The 21,287-nt window shown below is 35.9% G+C and overlaps 2 pseudogenes; one reads left to right on the top strand and one right to left on the bottom strand.

Moving 5' to 3' along the window:
- Positions 1-2,752: 2,752 nt before the first annotated feature.
- On the top strand, positions 2,753-2,905 carry LOC115935207 (uncharacterized; annotated as a pseudogene).
- An 8,122-nt stretch (positions 2,906-11,027) lies between these two features.
- Positions 11,028-11,473, bottom strand: LOC101151561 (ubiquitin-conjugating enzyme E2 variant 1-like; annotated as a pseudogene).
- Positions 11,474-21,287: the final 9,814 nt, after the last annotated feature.

Below are 21,287 nucleotides of genomic sequence, written 5' to 3'. Positions count from 1 at the left end.
ATTGGAGCAACAGCTTAACTTTAAAAGGAGAGTTATAAATAGGCAAGTAAAATATGCATATAGAATAGGTTGAGCACCATTTTATGAAATATTCCTGAAAAGATTCTGCATAATATTGATGTTTAATTACTTTCTTTAACTCAACTTAATTTCTTTATTAATAGTGGTTGACTTGTTTGTTCAGTTTTGTTCATACCAACTGAAGTTTACAACTGATTCAACTGAGGGTATAATCTCTTATGTTTCCTGTGATCTGGACCTGACTACAGAAGCAATTTCCCAGTGTCACCTAAATCCCAGTTAAACTGAATGACAAATTAGGAATCATGATACCAATAAGACCCAATCTCTAAGCTGTCACCTGAATATGATGATCATCAATGTCACTTTTTTTTTTTTTTTGAGATGGAGTCTCACTCTGTCGCCCAGGCTCGAGTGCAGTGGTGTGATCTTGGCTCACTGTAACCTTCGCCTCCCAGGTTTAAGTCATTCTCCTGCCTCCGCCTCCTGAGTAGCTGGGATTATAGGCATCTGCCACCACACCCAGCTAATTTTTGTATTTTTAGTAGAGATGGGATTTTGCCATGTTGGCCAGGCTGGTCTCGAACTCCTAACCTCAAGTGAACCGCCTGCCTCGGCCTTCCAAAGTGCTGGGATTATAGGTGTGAGCTACAGCACCTGGCCAATGTTACTTTTAATGTAACTATTAAAGCTATTGGCTCTAGAAATAAAGTAAATGACAGATAATAATAGTTACTTTTATTGAGTGCTTCCTACCATATTGGGAACTGTGCTAAATGCTTTATGTGCACGAGGTGACTATTATCATTTTCATTTTATGGATATAATCAAACTGTTTTTTGAATTCTTCCCTAAGACATAATCTAACCTCTTGTCAACTAAAATTTGGGCTTGTCTAAAACCTCAGCTATGTAGGTTTTTACAGAATGAGGTGAGGCTCATAAAATAATTTTTTTCCTAATAGATTTTCTAATACTTGATAGTTTTGATTTGTATACAAAATTCACTATGAAATTAAAAAATCTACCCACAAAGATATTATCAGAGTAAAAAATGTGAGCCACGTTTAGTCTTTTTAACTTTCTAAACCTCAGAAAGACTTTTTATTGTTTTAATAACAACATCATCATAATATAATAAGATGCTGTGCTGTCCTTTGTAGGGAATGGTGGAACAAGGGATGATGGCTACCCATCATAAATACAACCAGTACTGTGAGCTGATTTCAGGAGAGGAATTGAGCATCCATTATTTCCTGCCAGATTGCTCTCAGGATTATTGGGAAATAAATATTTCCTTGTGGAAGGCTAACTGCTCTTAGAGCAAATCTTCAATCTTCACCTGTGTCTCTGGAACTACTTCACTGACCAGCCCAGACTATGTGTGATTTATAATTCAAATAAACATTGATTTATATTTAAGATATGCTTTATTGAAAAATTTTAATTATACTCACTTTAAGTTAGAGATCAATTAAACCTGTATTAGTCCATTCTCGCATTGCTATAAAGACATGCCTGCAACTGAGTAATTTAAAAAGAAAAGAGATTTAATTGGCTCATGGTTCTGCAGGCTGTGCAGGAAGCATGATGCTGGCATATGCTTGGCTCTTGGGGAGGCCTCAGGAAATTTATAATCATGGCGGAAGGTGAAGGGGGAGTAGGCATGTCACATGGCCAGAGCAGGAGCAGGAGAGAAGGGGGTGGGGGGTGCCACACACTTTTAAACGGCCAGATCTCATGAGAATTCCATCACTATTGCAAGGACAGTACCAAGGTGATGGTACTAAACTGTGAATGAGAAACCACCCCCATGATCCAATCACCTCCCACCAGGCTCCACCTCCAACACTGGGGATTACAATTTAATACGAGATTCGAGTGGGGACACAGCTCCAGACCATATCAAAACTTTTGTCTGATATCTTCTTTAAATACCTAATGAGTATAATAGTTTCATGGAAAAAGGAAGCTCTGGGGAACCTAATGTACAGCTCACTCACTGCTGTCATGTCAACTGCAGACCTCCCAAGCAAGCACTGCTGGAAGAAAAAAAGAACTAGCATCTCAGTTCTTTTGGTCCCTCTGTTTGCATACACTGACTGTTCTTCAAGGGAAGAAGCAAGACCCATTGTCGGGTCTGACATATGGCTACTTACTAGTTACTTCCTCCTTCACTTCCAGTCCTCTGGTAGTAGGAGGTGGTAATAAAGACAGCATGGATGTTTAACTGAATCACAGGTATATGATTGTAGCATTATTGTTACAGTGAAAAGTTAGAAACAAATATATGTTTAATAATAGGGCACTATTAACCAAGGAAAGGTGAGATTTGAATAGCTCTTAATACATCTACTTAATGACAATCTGCAGACATAAAATGTGAGAGTAAATGATATTAATAAAATAATACATTCAGTAAAAATAAATGCATTACGGAAAGTATCTTTAAGATTTTATTGCAAAAATAAGAAGACTATATTTCTAACATTAACGGTAACCATTTCCATTTGGAGATATAAATGTGTGATTTTAAATTTCTACAGTAAGCATGAACTACATTTAATAAGGAAAAGAGCTGAAGCTATTTCAAAATAATTTAATGGATCAGTTCACATGGCCAAATAGATAAGAAATACTCTATTTAAACTCAAAATTTAATAAGATATTCTCTAGAGGTCATAGTGCCAAAATTGTATGTGTGTATGTTTATACCCTTACCTTCGTCCTAAAAAATTTTAAAACCATGATCATGAAGGTGATTTTCCCGGGGCGAGGCTCATCCATTGCACTCCGGATGTGCTGACCCCTGTGGTTTCCCCAAATGTGGGAAACTGAGTTGCATAATTTGTGGTAGTGGGGGTCTGCGTTCACGCTTTACCCTTAAAAAAAGTTTTCATATAGATTTGGTAGAGATTGTTATACGTTGTCCCAAATAAAACTGTGTCTTTATGTTTTTAAATAAAACATTTCTTAGTTAGCGTATGCATGGACATTTTGCTTTCCCATGAGTGAATTTGTTTCATTTTGTTTTTTAAAAATGGAACAGTCACATATTTACAGAAAAGCTGGAAGCACAGACAAAGGCTTTTTTTTTCTTGAAACACTGGAGAGTAATTTCTGATCTGATGTCTCATGTTTCTTTAGTTGGATCACCTACAAACAAGGATATTCATCTGTATAACTACAACACTAGCATCAAGGTTAGGAAGTTAACATTGATACATCAGTATCATCTAATACTCAGAACCCATTCAAGTTTCTCAGTTGTCCCAGAAATGTCTTATATAGTGAAGTAATTTATTTCAGAATCACACATTACACTTAGTTGTGTCTCTTTAGTTTATCTCACTCTGTAACATTTCCTTAGCCCTTCCTCTTTGACCCTTTAAAGTCCTATAATATTATTGTGTCATAAATAAGCACTTTGAGGTATCAAAGTAAATGATCCTTCCTCAAGATTGTCCATAAATTTAAAAAGCAACATATGATCTTCTCAACTTTAGTCAGTTTGAAAGTAGCCAGACCTGGTTTCATATGCATACTCTGCAACTGAAAAAGTCTTTGCTCTACCATACCCACAGTCTTCCCTCTAGAGTATAGACCTTAATTAGAAAGGTAGAAAAATATTGAAATAGGTGATGAGAAGAGAAAAGTAAAAATATGGCTAAGAGAATTTGAGATTTCGAAATGTGCTGTTTCTTTCCATCTTTATGAGGCTTAAGATGGGGTTTTTGGAAGATGTAATATTTAGGACATACTTTATATTATGTCTCTGTGACTAATATATGTGTTGTGGAGATAATTTGATGCTTTTAGTTCTTTAAATATTTCTTCTTAAATAAATCCATTCAGTCCATTAACCATAGTTAATGTTTTCCCACTGGTTTGTACATGTCATAGTTAAAGACCAATGTAGACTAGCGGGGAAATAGAAAAAGAAAAATTAGTACATTCATGAATTATTCTCTGTTCTACTTTAGACAAGTTAATTTTCCTTAAATTATCAGGTTCCATCTTAATCATAGGCCATTTGTGGTTATCAAGAAATAAATGTTTGTATGTTTGGCCTTCACAGTCTTACATTTCCCACTAAAAGCCAAATTCAATTAGTCCTTTAACATCTTATCACAAAACATTCAATGTGGGAATCAAAATTTTTAAAAGATGGATAATTCTTAGATTTATAAAATTGTTCTCCCAATGAATATTAACTAAGACTTGAGGAAGAGTGTTCTATTAAATTAACATTCAAATGTTATAATTATATTAAGAGGGTAACTCTTATTTCCAGAATAATCATTTTAGAAATTAAAGAGCACTTATATCATAGCACCCTGGGTGGGTAAATGAAACTTCATCCAAAACATGGCCCCCAAAAATAAAGCCCCACCCAAGATTACCTTTCATTTTTTAAGACCAGAGAGTAAAGGATTATACTCCTGTGGTATGGCATGCAGTATCTCTGGATTTTCCAGTAATATGAATGAAAAGAAGAAATAGCTTAGATTTTATAAAGACTGTTGTTTCACTGATTTCACCAGTTTAAAGCAAATTGCTTGCAGTACTTTGTAATTATAATTTGTACATTAAAAATTTAAATTACCTTAGTAATAGAGTCTCCTTATAAAAGATTATAACTTTACAGATCAAGCTGAAGTACCCTTTGATTAGTCCCCTCTCCAATGCCCCTATCTTAGTCTTCTCTCTAGAAACAGTCACTGTTAACAATATAATGTATATGCTTCCAGACTTCTCCATAGCATTGCTCACAGAAGAGATATCTATGTATGTATTTTAGCATAAATGATATATACATTATTTCACCTAACAACATGACTTAGACATTTTTTCAGTACACATAGGTTCACTTCATTTTAGAAAATTGCAGCATGGTCTTCCATAGAAAGGATGCACAATTATTTCTTTAGCCATTCCTGATTTTGTGAATATTTAGGTTGTTCTGAATTTTTCACTGTTACAAATAATATTATGATGAAGATCGTTGTACTTGCTTCCTCAATATCTACTCCAACAGTTAGTTGACTCTGAGGTAGATACTAACAGTAGAATTTTGAGGTGACAGGATATGCAAAATTATCCATGAATGCGCAATACTTGTATTTAAATTCCCTTCAGCAGTGTATAAATATACTTATTGAATTTAAATTTGAATTTCTTCCATCACAGTGAGGTTGAGTGCTAGTTTATATAAATCTTGATTATTTTTATTAGTTCTTCTGTGAGTTACCAGTTTATACTATTGGTCTATTTTTCAAATAGATGATTCTTTTCTTTCTTTAAATGATTTATTGATTCTAATCCTTTATTATTATTTAGGTTGAAATACCTTCTCCTAGTACCTGTTGAAATACCTTCTCCTAGTACTTGTCTTTTCACTTTTATACTCCTGTGGTTGATGTAGTAAAACTCATTATATTTTCTTTTTTTTTTTTTTTTTTTTTGAGACAAGGTCTTGCTCTGTCACCCAGGTTGGACTGCAGTGGTGTGATCTCCGTTCACTGCAACCTCCACCTCCCGGGTTCAAGAGATCCTTCCACCTTAGCTTCCTGAGTAGCTGGGACTACAGGTGTTTACCACTATTCCTGGCTAATTTTGTTATTTTTAGCAGAGATGGGTTTTGCCATGTGGCCTAGGCTGGTCTTGAACTCCTGGGCTCAAGCAATCTGCCTGCCTCTGCCTTCCAAAGTGCTGAGATTACAGACGTGAGCCACCTGGCCTGGACTCATTATATTTTCTTTTATGGCTTTTGCTTTTTGTGTCTTATTTCAGAAGGTCTTCCTGACTCTAAGGCACCACATATTTGCCTACATTTTCTCCTAATAATTTCTTATCATTAAAAAATTTTAAGTCTTAACTACAATTTTGTGAACCGTGTAAGATAAAATCAAACTTTTATTTTTTAAAAAGGGATAGCTAGTTAGTCTCATTGATTTGAAATGCCATACCATTATTTCCCATTGATTTGAAGTTCCACTTTTATCATATTTCATAAACATATGTGTTCTACAGATACAGGCATACATATATACATACATATTTATCATTTAAATAAACATATTGGTTGGTTCTATGATTATTCCTCATTTTACAGACAAGGAAACTGAGGCACAGAAATATCAGATAACTTGCCCAGCAACACATAGTCAAGAAATAGTGGAGCAAAAAATAAAACCTGTGGATCTAGATTTAGAGTCTGTGGCCTTAATGACTATACTTTCTATAAATTTTCTGTTTGTGAGTCTGTTTTTTGAACTCTATTCTGTTTCTTCAAACTACTTGTGTATTGTTGCATTAATTCATTAATTTCCTTCCCAATTACATTTTAAAAACAATCAATGGCAATATATAGAAAAGTCGTTGTTTTTTTATGTTGTTTTTGTTTCTTGCTATCTTGCTGAACTCTCTTCTTAGTTATAGAAGTTTTTCCTTTGATTATCTTGAGCTTTCTATCATTTTCTCTGTAAATAATAACAGTTTGCCCCTTGTTTTTCAACATTTATACAACTTACTATGGTTTTACTTAATTCCATTGGCTAGGATGTCCAGTCTAATGTTGAATAGTAACAGTAGCAGTGGGCATTCTTGTTTTGTTTTTGACCTTACAGACAATATGTCTAATAAATATCATGTTTGCTGTATTTTGGGGTAGATACTCTTTATTATATTAAGGAAGTTTCTTTTTGTTCTTAGTTTTTTCCCACATAAACAGATGCACACACAAGTGTATCACATATACACACATAATCACAATTGTCTTTGGGCACCTGTTGAAACTGTTTCTCTCCTAAATCATATGACTAAGTTAGCCAGTTATATTGGATTATATTGGTTGTTCATTATTAAAAAGCTATATTTTGTATTCCTGGGATAAACCTTACTTGATCATAGTGCATTATTCTTTTAATTGATTGCTGGATTTAAATTTCTAGTATTTTATTTAGCGATTTGCATCTATGTGAGATTTGCTATGGTTTTCTTTCCTTATGCAGTCCAGCTTGAAATTTTTAAAAAGCTAATGCACGTTCTTAAAACGCTTTTTTATTTTTTAAAGGGTTGGTCAGAGTTGCCTATGCAATTCTATGGACCTGATTAAATTAGGGGAGAGGGGAGTATATTTGAATACCATTTCAAGCTTTTTCTGTCTTTGTTGGATTGATTTTATTTTCTTCTACTTTTTTGTGATAGCGTAAAAATTATAAATTGTATTTGTGTTTTTCTACTAAATGCTATTCAATTAGCACTTGAATGAAATATATTTTCTAGTAATATTCAGAATTGGTCCGTGTCTCTCTACATTTATTAAACAAAACCAAAAATTTTTGTATGCTTTAATTTTACTTAAGTATTCCTTCCCATTTCAATTCCCTTCCATATTGACCTAATTTGGAAGTTTATTCTACATTGTTACTTTAAAAATTCCTATCATTGTTGTTTTAAAAAATCAACACTTATCTAGAATTAATAATAGAATTTAATGGATTTTTTGTTCACCATTATTTTTCAGAGCTTCCTTATTATTATAATATTCATTTTGGTTGGCAAAATTATATCAAAGAATTACTGTGAGTGGTAAAGTTTCTGGTTCCTTCATGTTTCATTTTCATTCTTGAATGATAGTTTGGTTGGATATAAAATTGCAGTTTTAACTTTTTTTCTTGCTCCTTTGATTTTATTCATTTGTTAACAAGAAAATTGTATTAGAGATTTTGTTTTCTCTTTCCCAAAGATTTTAGTATTTGTTTCCTTTATTCTTGGTTTGGGAAATGTTAATATAATATCTAGGTATAGGTTATTATTTAAATTTATCTTACTCAGAACTTGGTTGGACCTTAAATTTTGACTAAACTAATGTATATGTTACCTTCCTTCCATTTCTGCTAATATCTTAGTAACTCCAATTGGGTGGATGATGGAGCATTTGAGTCTATTTTACATAATTCCTAACTTTTATTTTATACTTTATATCTGTTCATCACTTTTTATTGCATTCTGCAAGAAATTTTTGGATTAATATTACAGGTCAGCAATTTGTTCTTTTTGTCCATTCTCATTTGACCTGCTTGTCGAGTATTCTATTTAAAAGATCAATATTTCAATAGGTGTACTTTCTAATTGATTATTTTCTGTGGATTTAATATCCTCTCACATATCTCTGTGGATATGACTTGTAATTATTCTGAAGTCCTTTTCTGACATTATTAATTACTGGCTGTAAGTTCTTCATGTTTTGAAAACAAAGAACTCTATTATATTTCTTTTTAATGGTATTGGCCTTACTCCAACGCTAAGTGACTTCTGAGTGTTCATCTTTTAGCTGACACTCCTTATTAGGCTCTTTGTTCTATGTGCTCCGGCAGGCTGCTTAGAGAGAGGGACCAGATTTGCTGCTGGAACTTGTATTTCAGTCTGTTTTCAAGAGTGTATGGGAGGGGATGAGGATGCCCCTGGCGTCACAGACTAGCTCCTGGTAGGGGAGGGGCTGTCTTATTCCTTTTGGTAGCTCCAGCTATTCAGGGCATCCAGGATGCTGCTTTGTTTCTCAAGCTTCCATACCTTTGACTCCCAGCTGGAAGCAATAACTCCTGTTGCTACTCTTTGACTCCAAATGTGGCCTGAGTTGGTAGAGGGGAGGTGCACAGTTCAACCTTGCTGTTCCTACTGCTCTCGTGTAACAAACACTGTCTGTTGTCTTAGGCCTCCCTCTTGTCCTTTGTATCCATTCCCAACATTTATTAGCAGCACTCTCCTATTCTTGTTTTGAGCTGGTTTTAAATCCTCCTTCTAATACCACCTGCTTTCTGTCTTCCAATGTCTTCTCAAAGTTTATATGGTCCTCCAAAGCTTGATACTGTTGCCCAGCTATATGCATTAAAAAATTCTTTCTAAAATTTTGAGATTTCTAGTGGGAAAAGGAGACCACAATCTATTTCCGTTCTACCACCTTGAAATGGAAACCAGTGTGTAATCTTCAAAACCTTGGGAGGATGTTTTGAAAATGAGTTTAGCAGACCAGTTTGCAGGACTGCCATTTATGGTTGTGTATGCTGCTCACTGTATGAAGGCATCCAGCTGAGGAGGTAGCCGAGAGCTGAGAGCAAGTACACTGTTTCTTCCCATCTGTCAGAGAGCAACTGACAGGCAGGAGGGACCCTTTCTTTCTAATTCACACAAGGATGTCCTGTGGGTCAGCAGTCGCCCTAGTCATTTGAGCTTTAAATTACGTTATGTATGAAGATGATTCTGCACGTGTATACCTAGGTCAAAATGCATCAAATTATTCATTAGAAATATGCATAGTTCCTTGTACATCAATTATACTTCAATAAAGCTGGAAAATAAAGTAAAAAAAAGTAAAAGAAATTTTATTGTGCAAGTAGTAAAGTGTGTAAAATGTTCTGTTGGATTTAGAGGATAAATTTTTAAGGTTTCATATTTTACAAATTGGTCAAGATGATATAAAAGCTTTACCTTAGTTGACAACAATAATTCTAAAAGAAGATGCATTCATGAACAGGATAGTTAAAGGAGAAAAGAGAGTTAAAAGGAGACAGTAACTAGCTGTTAATAACCTTTTCTGATAAACAAAGTGGTATAGTTAACAATCTGCCTTGGATATCTTAGGGAAAGCCCCAGGTAGAGAGGCAGAGGGATGAACTAAAGCTGTGCTGCCCAATACAGTAACCACATGTAGCTATTCAAATTTAAATTAATCAACATAAAATAAAATAGAAAATGGAAATTAGGTTCTTCAATCATATTGCTGTATTTCAAGTGTTCAGTAGTTCCATGTGACTAGGGGCTACTGTACTAGACAGCACAGATACAGACTAGTTCTGTCATCACAGAAAACTCTATTGGAGAGCACCGACCTAGTTGATCTCTTAATCTAGGTCCTCTACATACCAATAGTTTTAGCTTTGTAGATTACTACATTAAATGGAATCCCAGATTTTAATTGCCAAGGGGTCTAACAGAAGACAGAATATGGGTCCTTACTGGGTGCAGAATAGGCATTCAGGAATCAATAACGTTGATTGGTGATCAATAACGTTGATTGGAATCAATAACGTTGTTGATGGATGGATACATGAATGAAGCTAGCAGTTAATTCCCACTATTTGATAAAACACTGCATTCATTTATCCATTCATTAACTCGAGAAATATTTATCAAATGCCTACCACTTGCCAGGTACTGGTTCAGGCACTTGATCAGGAAAGTGAACAGACCAAGATTATTTCCCTTCTGGAGTTTACATGCTGGAGCATGGGGTAAATATTGTAAATAATAAGCACAATAAATAAGTAAATCATATCACAAGTGTTAAGGTGATAAATACTATGAAAAATAAAAAATAAATTAGGGTAAGGGGAATCAGAAGTGCTGAGCATGAGTAGGGAAATGAAGATTATAATTTTAAATAGGATGGTCAGGGAATGCCTCGTGGAGCAGGTAATGTTTGAGCAAAGACTTGAAAGAGGTGAGGAATAAGCCATGTGAATATCTGGGCAAAAAGTAAGCCAGGCAGAGAGAATAACCTGGGTGGGCCTTAAGCCGGGGACATGCTTGGCAGTTCGAGGAACAGCGCGATGGCTGGCGTGGCTGGAGCAGGTGAATGAGGGAGAGAGGAGTTGCAAAAGAGGTCTGAGAGGTAACAGATGGGGACAACAAGCAGAGTCTTGTTTACCATTGTAAGAATTTTGACTTTTACTCCTTTTGAGAAGCTTTGTTTAGCAGAGAAGGAACATGATCTGATTTAAGTTTTTGGGCTTTTTGGTTTTATTTTTGTTATAGCACAATTTATATATTTCAAGTGGACAAAAACTAGTGTCATTTTTGGAATCTTAAGATAAATTGTCCTTGAATGGGAGCTTCCTTTCCAGTACTTTGAAGTCTATAAGATGCACCTGGAAAATTTCTACTGTGGAAAATGGAGACTGCTTAAATCGAATGAGGGGATGGAGAAGAGCTTGTTTTTTTTTTTTAATTGCTGTGAAACTGTCCTTCAGGCAGCTGAAGGAGTTTCATATTTTCTTTAGACATTATTAGGCACTGAAGCTCTTGCAGGACAACTTTGATGCTATATGAATTCTGCCATTTTGCTAGCATTGATACGGGTCAGTGAAATGGGTCCACCACTTCATTGGAGCTAGTAACTCCATTCAGATTAATTTATGTTACAAATCTTACAAAAGGGGCTGCTTCTGGTTATTTAGGTCCACATTTTATTTTAAGGCTGTATATTCGGTTTTCATAAATTGTTCTTGGAGGCCCAATTGTTAGCCTTGTGCATCTTGTGTCATGTCTTCATCATCTTCTAGACCGCAGTTAACTGTGCCATCTCCTGCTCCTTTCTGGGCTTCTTTGAGTTCTTCCAACGGTTGGAAATTGTAAGGGACTTTTACTCCAGAGCCCACGGTAGCTGCCATTTTGTGTTGCTCTTGCTCTTTGACTTAAGTTTTGAAAGGTGAAGTTTAGCTCCTGTGTTAAGAAGGCATCGTAGTAAGCCAAAGACAGAAGCAAGAAGGCTGGCTGGAGGCTGTTCCATTAACTAGGTTGAAGATGATGGTGGCTAGGTCCAGGGTGGTAGCAATAGTAATAGTGAAAAGTGGTCATATTCTGGATATATTTTCTATGTTGAACTATAAAATTTCTGGATGGTTGGATGTGGATGTGAGAGAAAAAGAAGAGTCAGAGTTTCAGCCTAGCAACTAAAAGGATGCAGTCAGCATTAATGGGGGTGGGGAAGGCTACAGGAGGACTAGATAGCGGGTAAGACCAGAAGTTGAGTTTTGAACATGTTAAGTTTGAGATGTTTATTAAACGTAGAAGTAGAAGAGTTGAATGAGTTGCTGGATATACAGGTGCAGATTTGGGAGAATAGTATGAAGTTGAAATAGGGTTACTAACAGGTAAGCAAATATATTCTTTGTTAATGAACCAAAGTCTTTGTATATCAGAAGGTAGAATTGGCTGGCTGTGAGTTCAGGTAAAAATAACATTTTGTTCTTAGCATGAGCTAAGAGACCTGTTAACAAATTTTGCTTTGCAAACATTTACAAAATGTTCAGGCATTAAATTCAGTTTTAAAAAGGAAATATTTCCTGCATACGTTGATGTTTAGTGTGCAGAGTTTTTCTGTGATTTTCACAAAGCACTTGAGCATTTTTGTTAATATCAACGCTATGTTAGGACAAATGCTGGTATTATTTTCTCCCAGGCCCATAATATTTTTAGCAGTTAAACCCAAATCACTGTACTTTAAATAGACTTCATTTACCACTGCAGCATAAATAATCTATTTTTAGTCACTGGAAAGAAAATCTTGATGTTAATTTAAAAGAAGGAAATAATAAAATGTAAGTACTTGAGTATTAGGCCTGAGTCTATAAAAACAAGTTAATCAAAATTGTGGAGCATTATAATCTTAAAAGGATGACGTCAAGGGTCTGATGTCTTGGATTCTTAAGGACAGACATGGAACAGTCCAACGTCTGTGCCAGAATGACCTCTGTGAAGCATAATATTTCCTTCTAAATATTTAGACATCATGATAGTTTTCCATGGTTTTAATTCATAAAATACGGATTTTTTAAAAGCCACAGAAGCATAGCAATTTTTTTCAGCTATCCCCCTACCATCTCTACCTTGCTTTTAACCCCTATTAACTCCCAATGTGAACAATTCAACTAGAACCTTCTTTCAGAAACATGGTCATCTGCAAACATCTCTGGATAAGGAAATAAAATGACAAGGAAAAAGTTCACTGACTCTGAGCTGGTCATGAAATCTAAAGGTATTAATATGAATAAACTAAGATAAGAAACATCAGATAGCTTGTTGTGGTTTAACTTCATGGCTTTCATAATGCTTTTACTATATTTTTCTCTTTGTTAAGACTCCGGCTGTTTTCTAGGTCAAATATATTCTAGTGACCTATGCTGTGCAAAGAACCCTTATTTTATGATATCCAGAAAACTGTTTTGGAAGTCTCAGAGGAATCATGTGAGTTAACATAGGAAACTCATTCAGTCTGTTTATTTTCAGCTGATTTGCTTTCTTAATTGAGTAATCCAAAACTGGATATTTATGTAAAAGAAAAGATATTTTGCTATGTTTATACTTGAGCATAATTAGCTAGTTATTTTTCTTTCTCTTTAGTTTTACCGCCACTACACACAAACACGGTAATCAATTAGGTTATAATAGAACAAGATAATTCAATGGCTCGGTTGTTTGTTCTGTACATTGAATGCTAAATGGAAACAAAATTTATGTTGAATATATGAAATTTTTTCTTTCCATGAGATTAGAAGTTAGGGAAAGGGGGGTATGGGGCACAATAGTGGGCTTTACTTCGTGCACTGAGAGCAGCAATTCTAAGATCCACACATACGCCAGAACATGGAACTAAACTCAGACTCTTTGGCCCTTTGCTCACAGATATGTCCTTTCTTGCTAATCTGTTTACTCTCTACCAAGAGCCAAGTGTATCATCTTCACATTTCTTGCATATATTGTGCTCATTTTCCATTCTGTGGCCACTGTGAAGACTTCAGGTATAGATGAAGTTATGTGACTGAAAAATAAACATCTGAGTAGCTACAGTCTTTGACCCCTCTTCCCATCCCCCAACCCCAGACTTTCCCACCTCCACTTAACTGCTCTTGGGCCACTGTGGTTATGAGGGAGGTAGTGGAGAAGTGGAGATGATAGAAAAGTGGTTTCTTTGGAATGAGTAAAGGGATGGGGGCAGCTTGTATAGAATGACCCATCTCTGCACCCCCAGAAAGCAATGGCTTAACAGGAGAGTAAACACAGACTGGGCAGTGGGCTTGGCTTGAGTTTGAGAGATAATTTTCTAGAGCTTAGAGAGAGGAAGGAAAGAAATTTGTTGAAGCAGCTACTGTACACAGCTATAGCAATACTTCTCAATATGTATAGGTATATATATGTGTGTGTGTATATATATACACACACACATATATGATATTTAATTTGTAAGATTTAATAAGATTTAACCTTATTTGCAATTATTTTTTATTATCAGCAAGATTTATATTAATGTGGTACATATCAAGATGGGCAAACTAGTTCTTTACAGCTGTTATCTGTCCTGATTGGGTCAGTGTCCCTTCTGTTTAGCCAGTGACCCTGCCATTCCAGTTGTGCAGCCTCTCCCTGCAATTCTCTGGGCCTCCTCACAATCCAGAAGACAAAGGGGTCAAGCTTTGTGCCTCAGAGGGCCTCCAGGTCATTTCAGCACTATAGCTGGCATCCTCAGAAACTCACTTCAGCACTATAGCTGACATCCATTCTGATTGGTTGTTAAATATTTAAAATCCCACCTCTGATTGTGATCTATCTGGAGCTGGGCCCTATAGAGATGAGATACTTAGAAAGAGCAAGTCCATGTGGGCTTCATAGTTGGTAGGGGAAGAAAGAGAGGTGGTAAGAAGTGTGGAAATAAAAATGGGGCATGAAAAGGAGACTGAAGGGTGTGGGAAGAGAGGTGGACACACTGCTGAAGAAGGGCACTGTGAACAAGTGTGGCCTACATCTGGATGGCCTGGGCAGCCATGCCTTTGCTTTTCATGCCTCACTTTTCAAGTGAGGACCTGTCCTCGCTTGAAAGTTGTGTAGGCACCTTTGAGAAAATACTTCCTATTGCCCCCTCTGAGCACGCACACCCCATCCTCTCTTCTCCTAAGCACCTGTGTTGCATGCACACACTTTGCCCTTGTTCAAGCGGTGCTTAGTAAGAATTCTTGAATGTTTGCTTTCTAATGTGTATGTCCAGGCAACTTCATGCAGTGAATCTGGAAATAACCTAATTTATCGCCTTCATTTTGCAAATGAGAGAATAAAATGGGTCTAAAAAAATCAAATAATTGCCGTATATCCCTCAAATCCAGGGATGATTCTCCTACTAACATTGTAGGTCTCAAAATGCAGGTTTCCTGAGGGAAACTATGTTACAAATCAGGACAAACTTCTCAATTGGTTCTGTGCTTTGAGAACAATGGACTTTGTTTTTTTCTTTACTTATGAAAACTTAGAAAAATATTCAAATATTACATTGACTGAAAAAAATCCATATGACCACATTAAAAATATATACGTGAACATAAGTTTAGGCAAAGGAAAAATTCTATGCCCAAGCCAATAAATTATCTTCTATGGTGTCATGAGAGGCAGTTAAAGAATAGACTCTGGATCCCAAATTGCTTAGGCTCAAATTTTAGCAGAGCAATATTTAACAAGTTACTTAACTTCTCTCTGCCTTGGATTCCTTATTTGTAAAACTGAGAATAATGTACCATTTTATAGAGTGGGTCTGATGATTATGCAAGATGATTTAGCTTAGAGCAATGCCTAGCACATAGTAGGGCTGCTTGTATTGTTACTATCACAGTTTTTGTGGGCTGAGGTTTTTTACAGCCCAGATTCAGAGAGTAAGAGGAACTTGATTTCCTTCAAATCAGATTTGATAAGTACAAAAGTGAAAGGTCAGATAGAGAGGGAGGTCGTGTGGGTTATTACAGTACACAATAAATCCTACTTGAGTTATGTACCCAATATGTTAGCTACAGAAAAATTTGAAAGAACTAAACGTTTTGTTACAAATCAGCTTGTTTGGGCCAGTTCTATTTTTATCAGCATGTCTTATCTCTCTTATAAGCAAATCATGTCCAATCAAAGCCAGAAAAAAACAAAGCTAACAAGTATTCTGACTCAACACATTTTTTTGTAACACTCAGAAAGTTCAGTCTATTACAGTCTTTTGGCCATATTGTCTTGGTTATCTTCTGAGATGAGATGCACAAAAACCTATAATGAGGACTAGGGCTCACATTGGAATCTCAGAAATAGAGGCTAAATTACCATTTCCAAAAGGGGAACTTTTCACCTCAGTATTAAATCAAGCCTCAGAAGAAAATGAAAGTTATTATTAGTTATTCTGAGTTATTTCACTCTAAGACGGCTGAAATCCCTAGATATCTACTTTGTAAAATAATTTATTGATCCCAGATTCTCAACTACAGAAATGATTCAATATCTAATATTACTCCTATAAAAATTTAGCTGTCTACTTTAGGATGTAATAGATTTTTCCCCAAATAATATTTAGATTCTTTAAAAAATATGTTAATATGCATAAAATGACTGTAAGTCATCAGAAAGATGTATTAAGAGCTGAACACCTTTAGAATGGCAGAAAGGACTTTCTCTTCAGAGTGCTACTAAATTCTAGGGAGAGTATCTTTATCCCTTTTTAGTCTTCATATATTTGCTGAGACTTAGCAAAAATACTTTGAGGGTTCTAGTTAGCTTGATCATGCCTCACACTTCCTGAAGAAGGTTGCAGTTGTGGAGACCGCACTAAATTCCTGAAGGAGTTCCAACCAAAGAATCCTTAGACATGCTCCAACTGACTGGGCTGAGGAGATTTTTTGTTGTCTTTTAGGTGAAGAGCTAATGGCAGAGGGAATTATGGGGCCTCCTAGTCATTGGATCACCATTTTATTGGCTCTGTTGGAGTCTTAAGTGTTTTCCCAAATAAAATGAAAATTAGAGCAGGAGTTAGTAGCCTTTCCTTTCTCAAAATAATGTCTGATTTGAATTACTTATAATTATTTAACTCACTCAAAGAGATTAATGTAAATATTTGAGAAACTGCCTCCCAGGAAACAGAGAAATGACTTCAAGACTCTGAAAATTATCTTCTAATTCTCTTGGGAATGCAAAGTGTGTGGGTAACCTAAATATCAAGATACAGGAAATATATTTGACAATTGGAAAGACTGCTATTGAAATGCATCCCTGTTAAATCAGTGGATCAAAAAGTAACAGAAAATTATGTGTCTAAAAGGGAATGTAGATGTTAATATAAGTAACAATGACAGGGTGGATGTTTCAAGAGGATATTAAAAAGGAACAGATTCAGATCTTAGTTGTACCAGGCCTGGTAAAGGCAATGTAAATGGCAAAGTCTTATTTCTTTTGAAAGTTTTGTAATGATCGGATGACAGGGCTGAAGGGACTGAGAAGGAAGGAGGAAACTCTTTTCCAATATCTTCAATAGGATATGCCCTTTTCTAAATTCATTTTTATGTTTCATGTGAAAATTCTTTTAATAGGATGAGTACTCCTTAGTTAGATAACGTGGTTAAAGCAATTACTCCTCTATAGTCCAATCCTGCCAACAATTCATACTAGTAATTAATAACATGCTGAATGAATATTTTTAATACTGCGTTTTAAAAAACTCATAATTTAAGAAAATATTTCAGTAAGCAGTGGCCGGGAATCATTGCAGACACTCACAGAAAAGAAGCAATAAAAATCGGTCTGTTAAAATAAAACCAAGCAGGATCAGAGACAGTGTATAGTGTCATTAGATTCTTAGGTCATTAGATTATCTTGGCTGGCTCTTTACTTAGATGAGCCATGTTGCTTGCTTTGGGGCCTCCAGGCAAACCTTATGTGGCAAGAATTGACGTATGAATGCATTTTCAGTACACCACTTCGTGTTATTTCACAGGCCTCTGACATTTGGCTGTCCCCCAAATAATCTCTAGTAGGTTTCATCAATGCCTTCATTTTTCTTTTGTAATACTTAATAACTTCTTTGGGTAGTTTTTTTTCTTTTGAGTAGTTTTTATTTAAGCAATTTTTCCACATCCAGGAGCAAGGAAATACTTGAATAAGGAGTTAGGCTCTCCTGAAGACTCAAACAATTTATCTTTGTAGCTCCAAGAAAAAGTAGGAGTAGAAGAGAGTAGACATGATCAGAGCTCATTCCAAGCCAGCGTTTTCACTCTTCCCTTGCTTCTTTTCCTATAAATAAAATTTGGGGTAGGGAAAAGATTTGGAAAAATATTTGAGAAAAATGTTATCCCTATTCCTCCTCTTCCTCCCAGCCGGAGACCACCTAGGGGCTTGACTGATGTTTTCTATTGGAGAAGTCTGAAGGAATCCACTCTTGGGTAGCTTAAGTGTATCTGCTTTAGTAGGCAACATTTCTGAGCCACACAGAAATGGAACCAGTTTTCTAGGTTTGCCTCCAAGTTGACCAACTTTGAAATTAATTAGCTGTGAGGCTTAGAGCAAGCCACTTTAACTCCTCTAGACTTTCTGTTCTTTTCTAATAAAAAGAAGAAGAAAGAATAGATGTTCTCAAAGGTCATTCTAGATAAAGATTTTTCAATTTCAACATTATTGACATTTTGGACTGAATATTCTTTGTTGTGATGTGCTGTCGGAGGTATTGTAGAATGTTTAACAGCATCCCTGGCCTCTACCCACCTGATGCAGTAGCATCCTTCCTAGTTTTGACATCCCCAAATGTCTCTAGCTATTGCCAGACGTCCCCCAGGGAGACTGAAAGATAAAATACAAGACACCCAGTTAAATTTGTATGTCAGATAAAGAATGAATCATTTTATTGTATTTAATTGGACATATTTATACTAAAAACTTACTTGTTTTTTGTCTGAAATTCAGATTTAATTGAGCATTCTGATTATTAATTTGCTAAATCTGGTAGCCTTATTGGTGGGGTGGGTGAGGTGGTGGCACAAAATTGCTCTCTCCTCCACTCCATTGAAAACCAATGTTCTAGGCAAAAAGTTTTTAAAAAAATATATGGTTTTGTTCTCCTCGGAGTTTTCCATATTAGAATAATTAAAGGGATAGGCCAGACTTCCATTAGATCAGATTTTTGGAAATGTTCCTGATTGATTAATTTTGCATTCATAGATATAGCTATTCTAAAAAAGAGTATTTTTCAACATTGTTAGGATAGGGATGTCACACAATGACCATTCCTTTTAGCCACTGCTGATTTCTCTCTGCGAAGGCTAAACATGTGCTTAGGGCATTGATAAAACAGAAACTAGAGAGAGAGAGAGAGAGAGACTTTGTTTGAAATAATTAGGTATTTTTTTAAAGCATCAGTGTAGTAGACACGATGGGAGAAGTTCTAACTTTGTGGAACGTATTTTGAATTCCATATGAAAGTGGGGTGAAGGATAATCTTTTCAGTGCCTAGGGATTTTGAGTTTCTAACCCTGGCCTGATTTCAGGACATTTTACCCCACATCAGTCATAACAGAAAGAAGGTTTGCCACAGGTAGTTCACTCCTCCTTTCTACCCTAAGCTCTTGAGCAGTTATGTATAAAGAGCAGTTCTATAAAGAAGTGTGCATGTGGGGAAGTGGATAATCAAATGAAACAGAGCTTTAGGTACATGTCTTTGTGTTGTGCCAAACTCAACACGCTGCTTTTTCAATTTGAGCCAGACTCATCTGATGAATTTAGGGTCTGGCATTTTTTTATTTCCACTGGTACTTGCTGTCTTCATGATAGCATGGGGCTTGAAGACTCAACATAAGGATGAGGGAGTCATGAGGATGTTGAAACTCGTAAAATATGTCAGTGATAACTGTAAGCCTGCAGTGCTCATAGATAGTAAAGGATATAAAAAAATTTTATCATTGTTATTGATAAAGGTTTTTTCAGTGCTTTCCATAGGTATGAATTAAATGCTGAAAGAAGGCTGAACAGCATAAAATTTTTCCTCTCTTTTACAAACTTCCATATCATTTAGGAAAATAATACATGCAAATAAGAAAAAGTAACAAAGAAAATATTGGATAAAGAAAGAATATTTTTGGGAATACGATGTCTCACGCCTGTAATCCCAACACTTTGGGAGGCCGACCCGGGCGGATCATGAGGTCAAGAGATCGAGACCATCCTGGCCAACATGGTGAAACCCCGTCTCTACTAAAAATACAAAAATTAGCTGGGCGTGGTGGCATGTGCCTGTAATCCCAGTTACTCAGGATGCTGAGGCAGGAGAATCATTTGAGCCCAGGAGGGGGAGGTTGCAGTGAGCTGAGGTCGTGCCACCGCACTGCAGCCTGGCAACAGAGCAAGATCCGTCTCAAAAAAAAAAAAAAGAAAAGAAAAAAGAATACTTTTTTGTATGAGTGTATGTGAAATATTAAAATTAAATGAAACACCCTTTTATTGAAAACTTATTTGTTCTTTATCTGAGATTCCAACTTAACTGAGCATCCTGTATATTTATTTGCTAAATGTGACAAATAAATATATCTTGCAATATATGCTAGATGCCAAAAGATTGTTTAAATATTTGGTGTTCTAGGAGTTGAGAGGAGATACTGCTTCTTTCTCAATCTCAGCAATATTGGCATTTTGGGCTGGATAAATATTTGTTGTTGGGGTGGGGGGCTGTCCTATGCATGGTAAAATGTTTAGTGGAATCTCTGGCTTTTACTCATACATGCCAGTAGTACCCTCAACCCCTTTGTGACAACCAAAAATGTTTCCAGACATTGTCAAATGTTCCCTGGGGAGGAAAATCTCTGATTGAGAACCACTAGCCTCTTAGTGTGGAGGAAGACTTAGGAGAGATATCACTTGCGTAGGGCCTAGGAGGATGTGTGAGATTTTGCAAGAAAGAGGTAGTTTTGATGGAAAGCATTTTAGGTGAGGGAAAAGGCATAAATAAAGACGTCAAGGTATAAAAGTTGAGAGTAAGTTTGGGGTAGAGTAAGCAGATGAGTTTAACTATATAGTTATTGTTCATATGGGAAACAGTGGGATTGTGAAGTACTTTAAGAAATAGAACATATTTTGTGACTCTGCCTATGCCCACAGCAGCCTAATAGTATCTTGACCTTAGTAGCCGTTCAGTAATTCACTGGTGATTTGATTTGAAAGGTAAATGTATCAAGATAAGAAAGCCTTGAATGGAAAGTCTAAGAGGTAAAAGTTTTTCTGGTGGGCAGTGGAGAGCCCTTGAAGGTTATTTGAGCAAGGGAATGGCATGACCTTGAGGAAGTCAAGCTGTTCTGGGGTTGATTGGGTTCAGTTATCTCAATGGTGAGAGAAAAGAGTTGGAATTGAGAATAGTAATAGCAATCACCTTTAAAAAATTTTCCCCCCACAATTTACAAAGCACTTTGCCTGCATTTTCTAATTTGGTTGTCCCAAAAATCCAGTATCAATTTCATTAAAAATTTTTCCTCTTTAGTTATTTTTCTTCCCAACTAGCACTGATGTTTGGACATCGCAATAAAAATGAGCTTTGGATACATTTCATACCATGAAAAAAACTCTCACAATTTTATTTTATTTTTTTGTCTTTCAAGTTGTGATGTCATCAAAGGGCCTGGGCAACTGATTTACCTTATGGGCAAAGATGGAGTT

The sequence above is a fragment of the Gorilla gorilla genome, chromosome 5, assembly GCF_029281585.2.
Source record: "Gorilla gorilla gorilla isolate KB3781 chromosome 5, NHGRI_mGorGor1-v2.1_pri, whole genome shotgun sequence".
NCBI lineage: Eukaryota > Metazoa > Chordata > Mammalia > Primates > Hominidae > Gorilla > Gorilla gorilla.
Note: the sequence above shows the minus strand (reverse complement) of the source record. Positions and strands in the feature narration are given on the sequence as shown.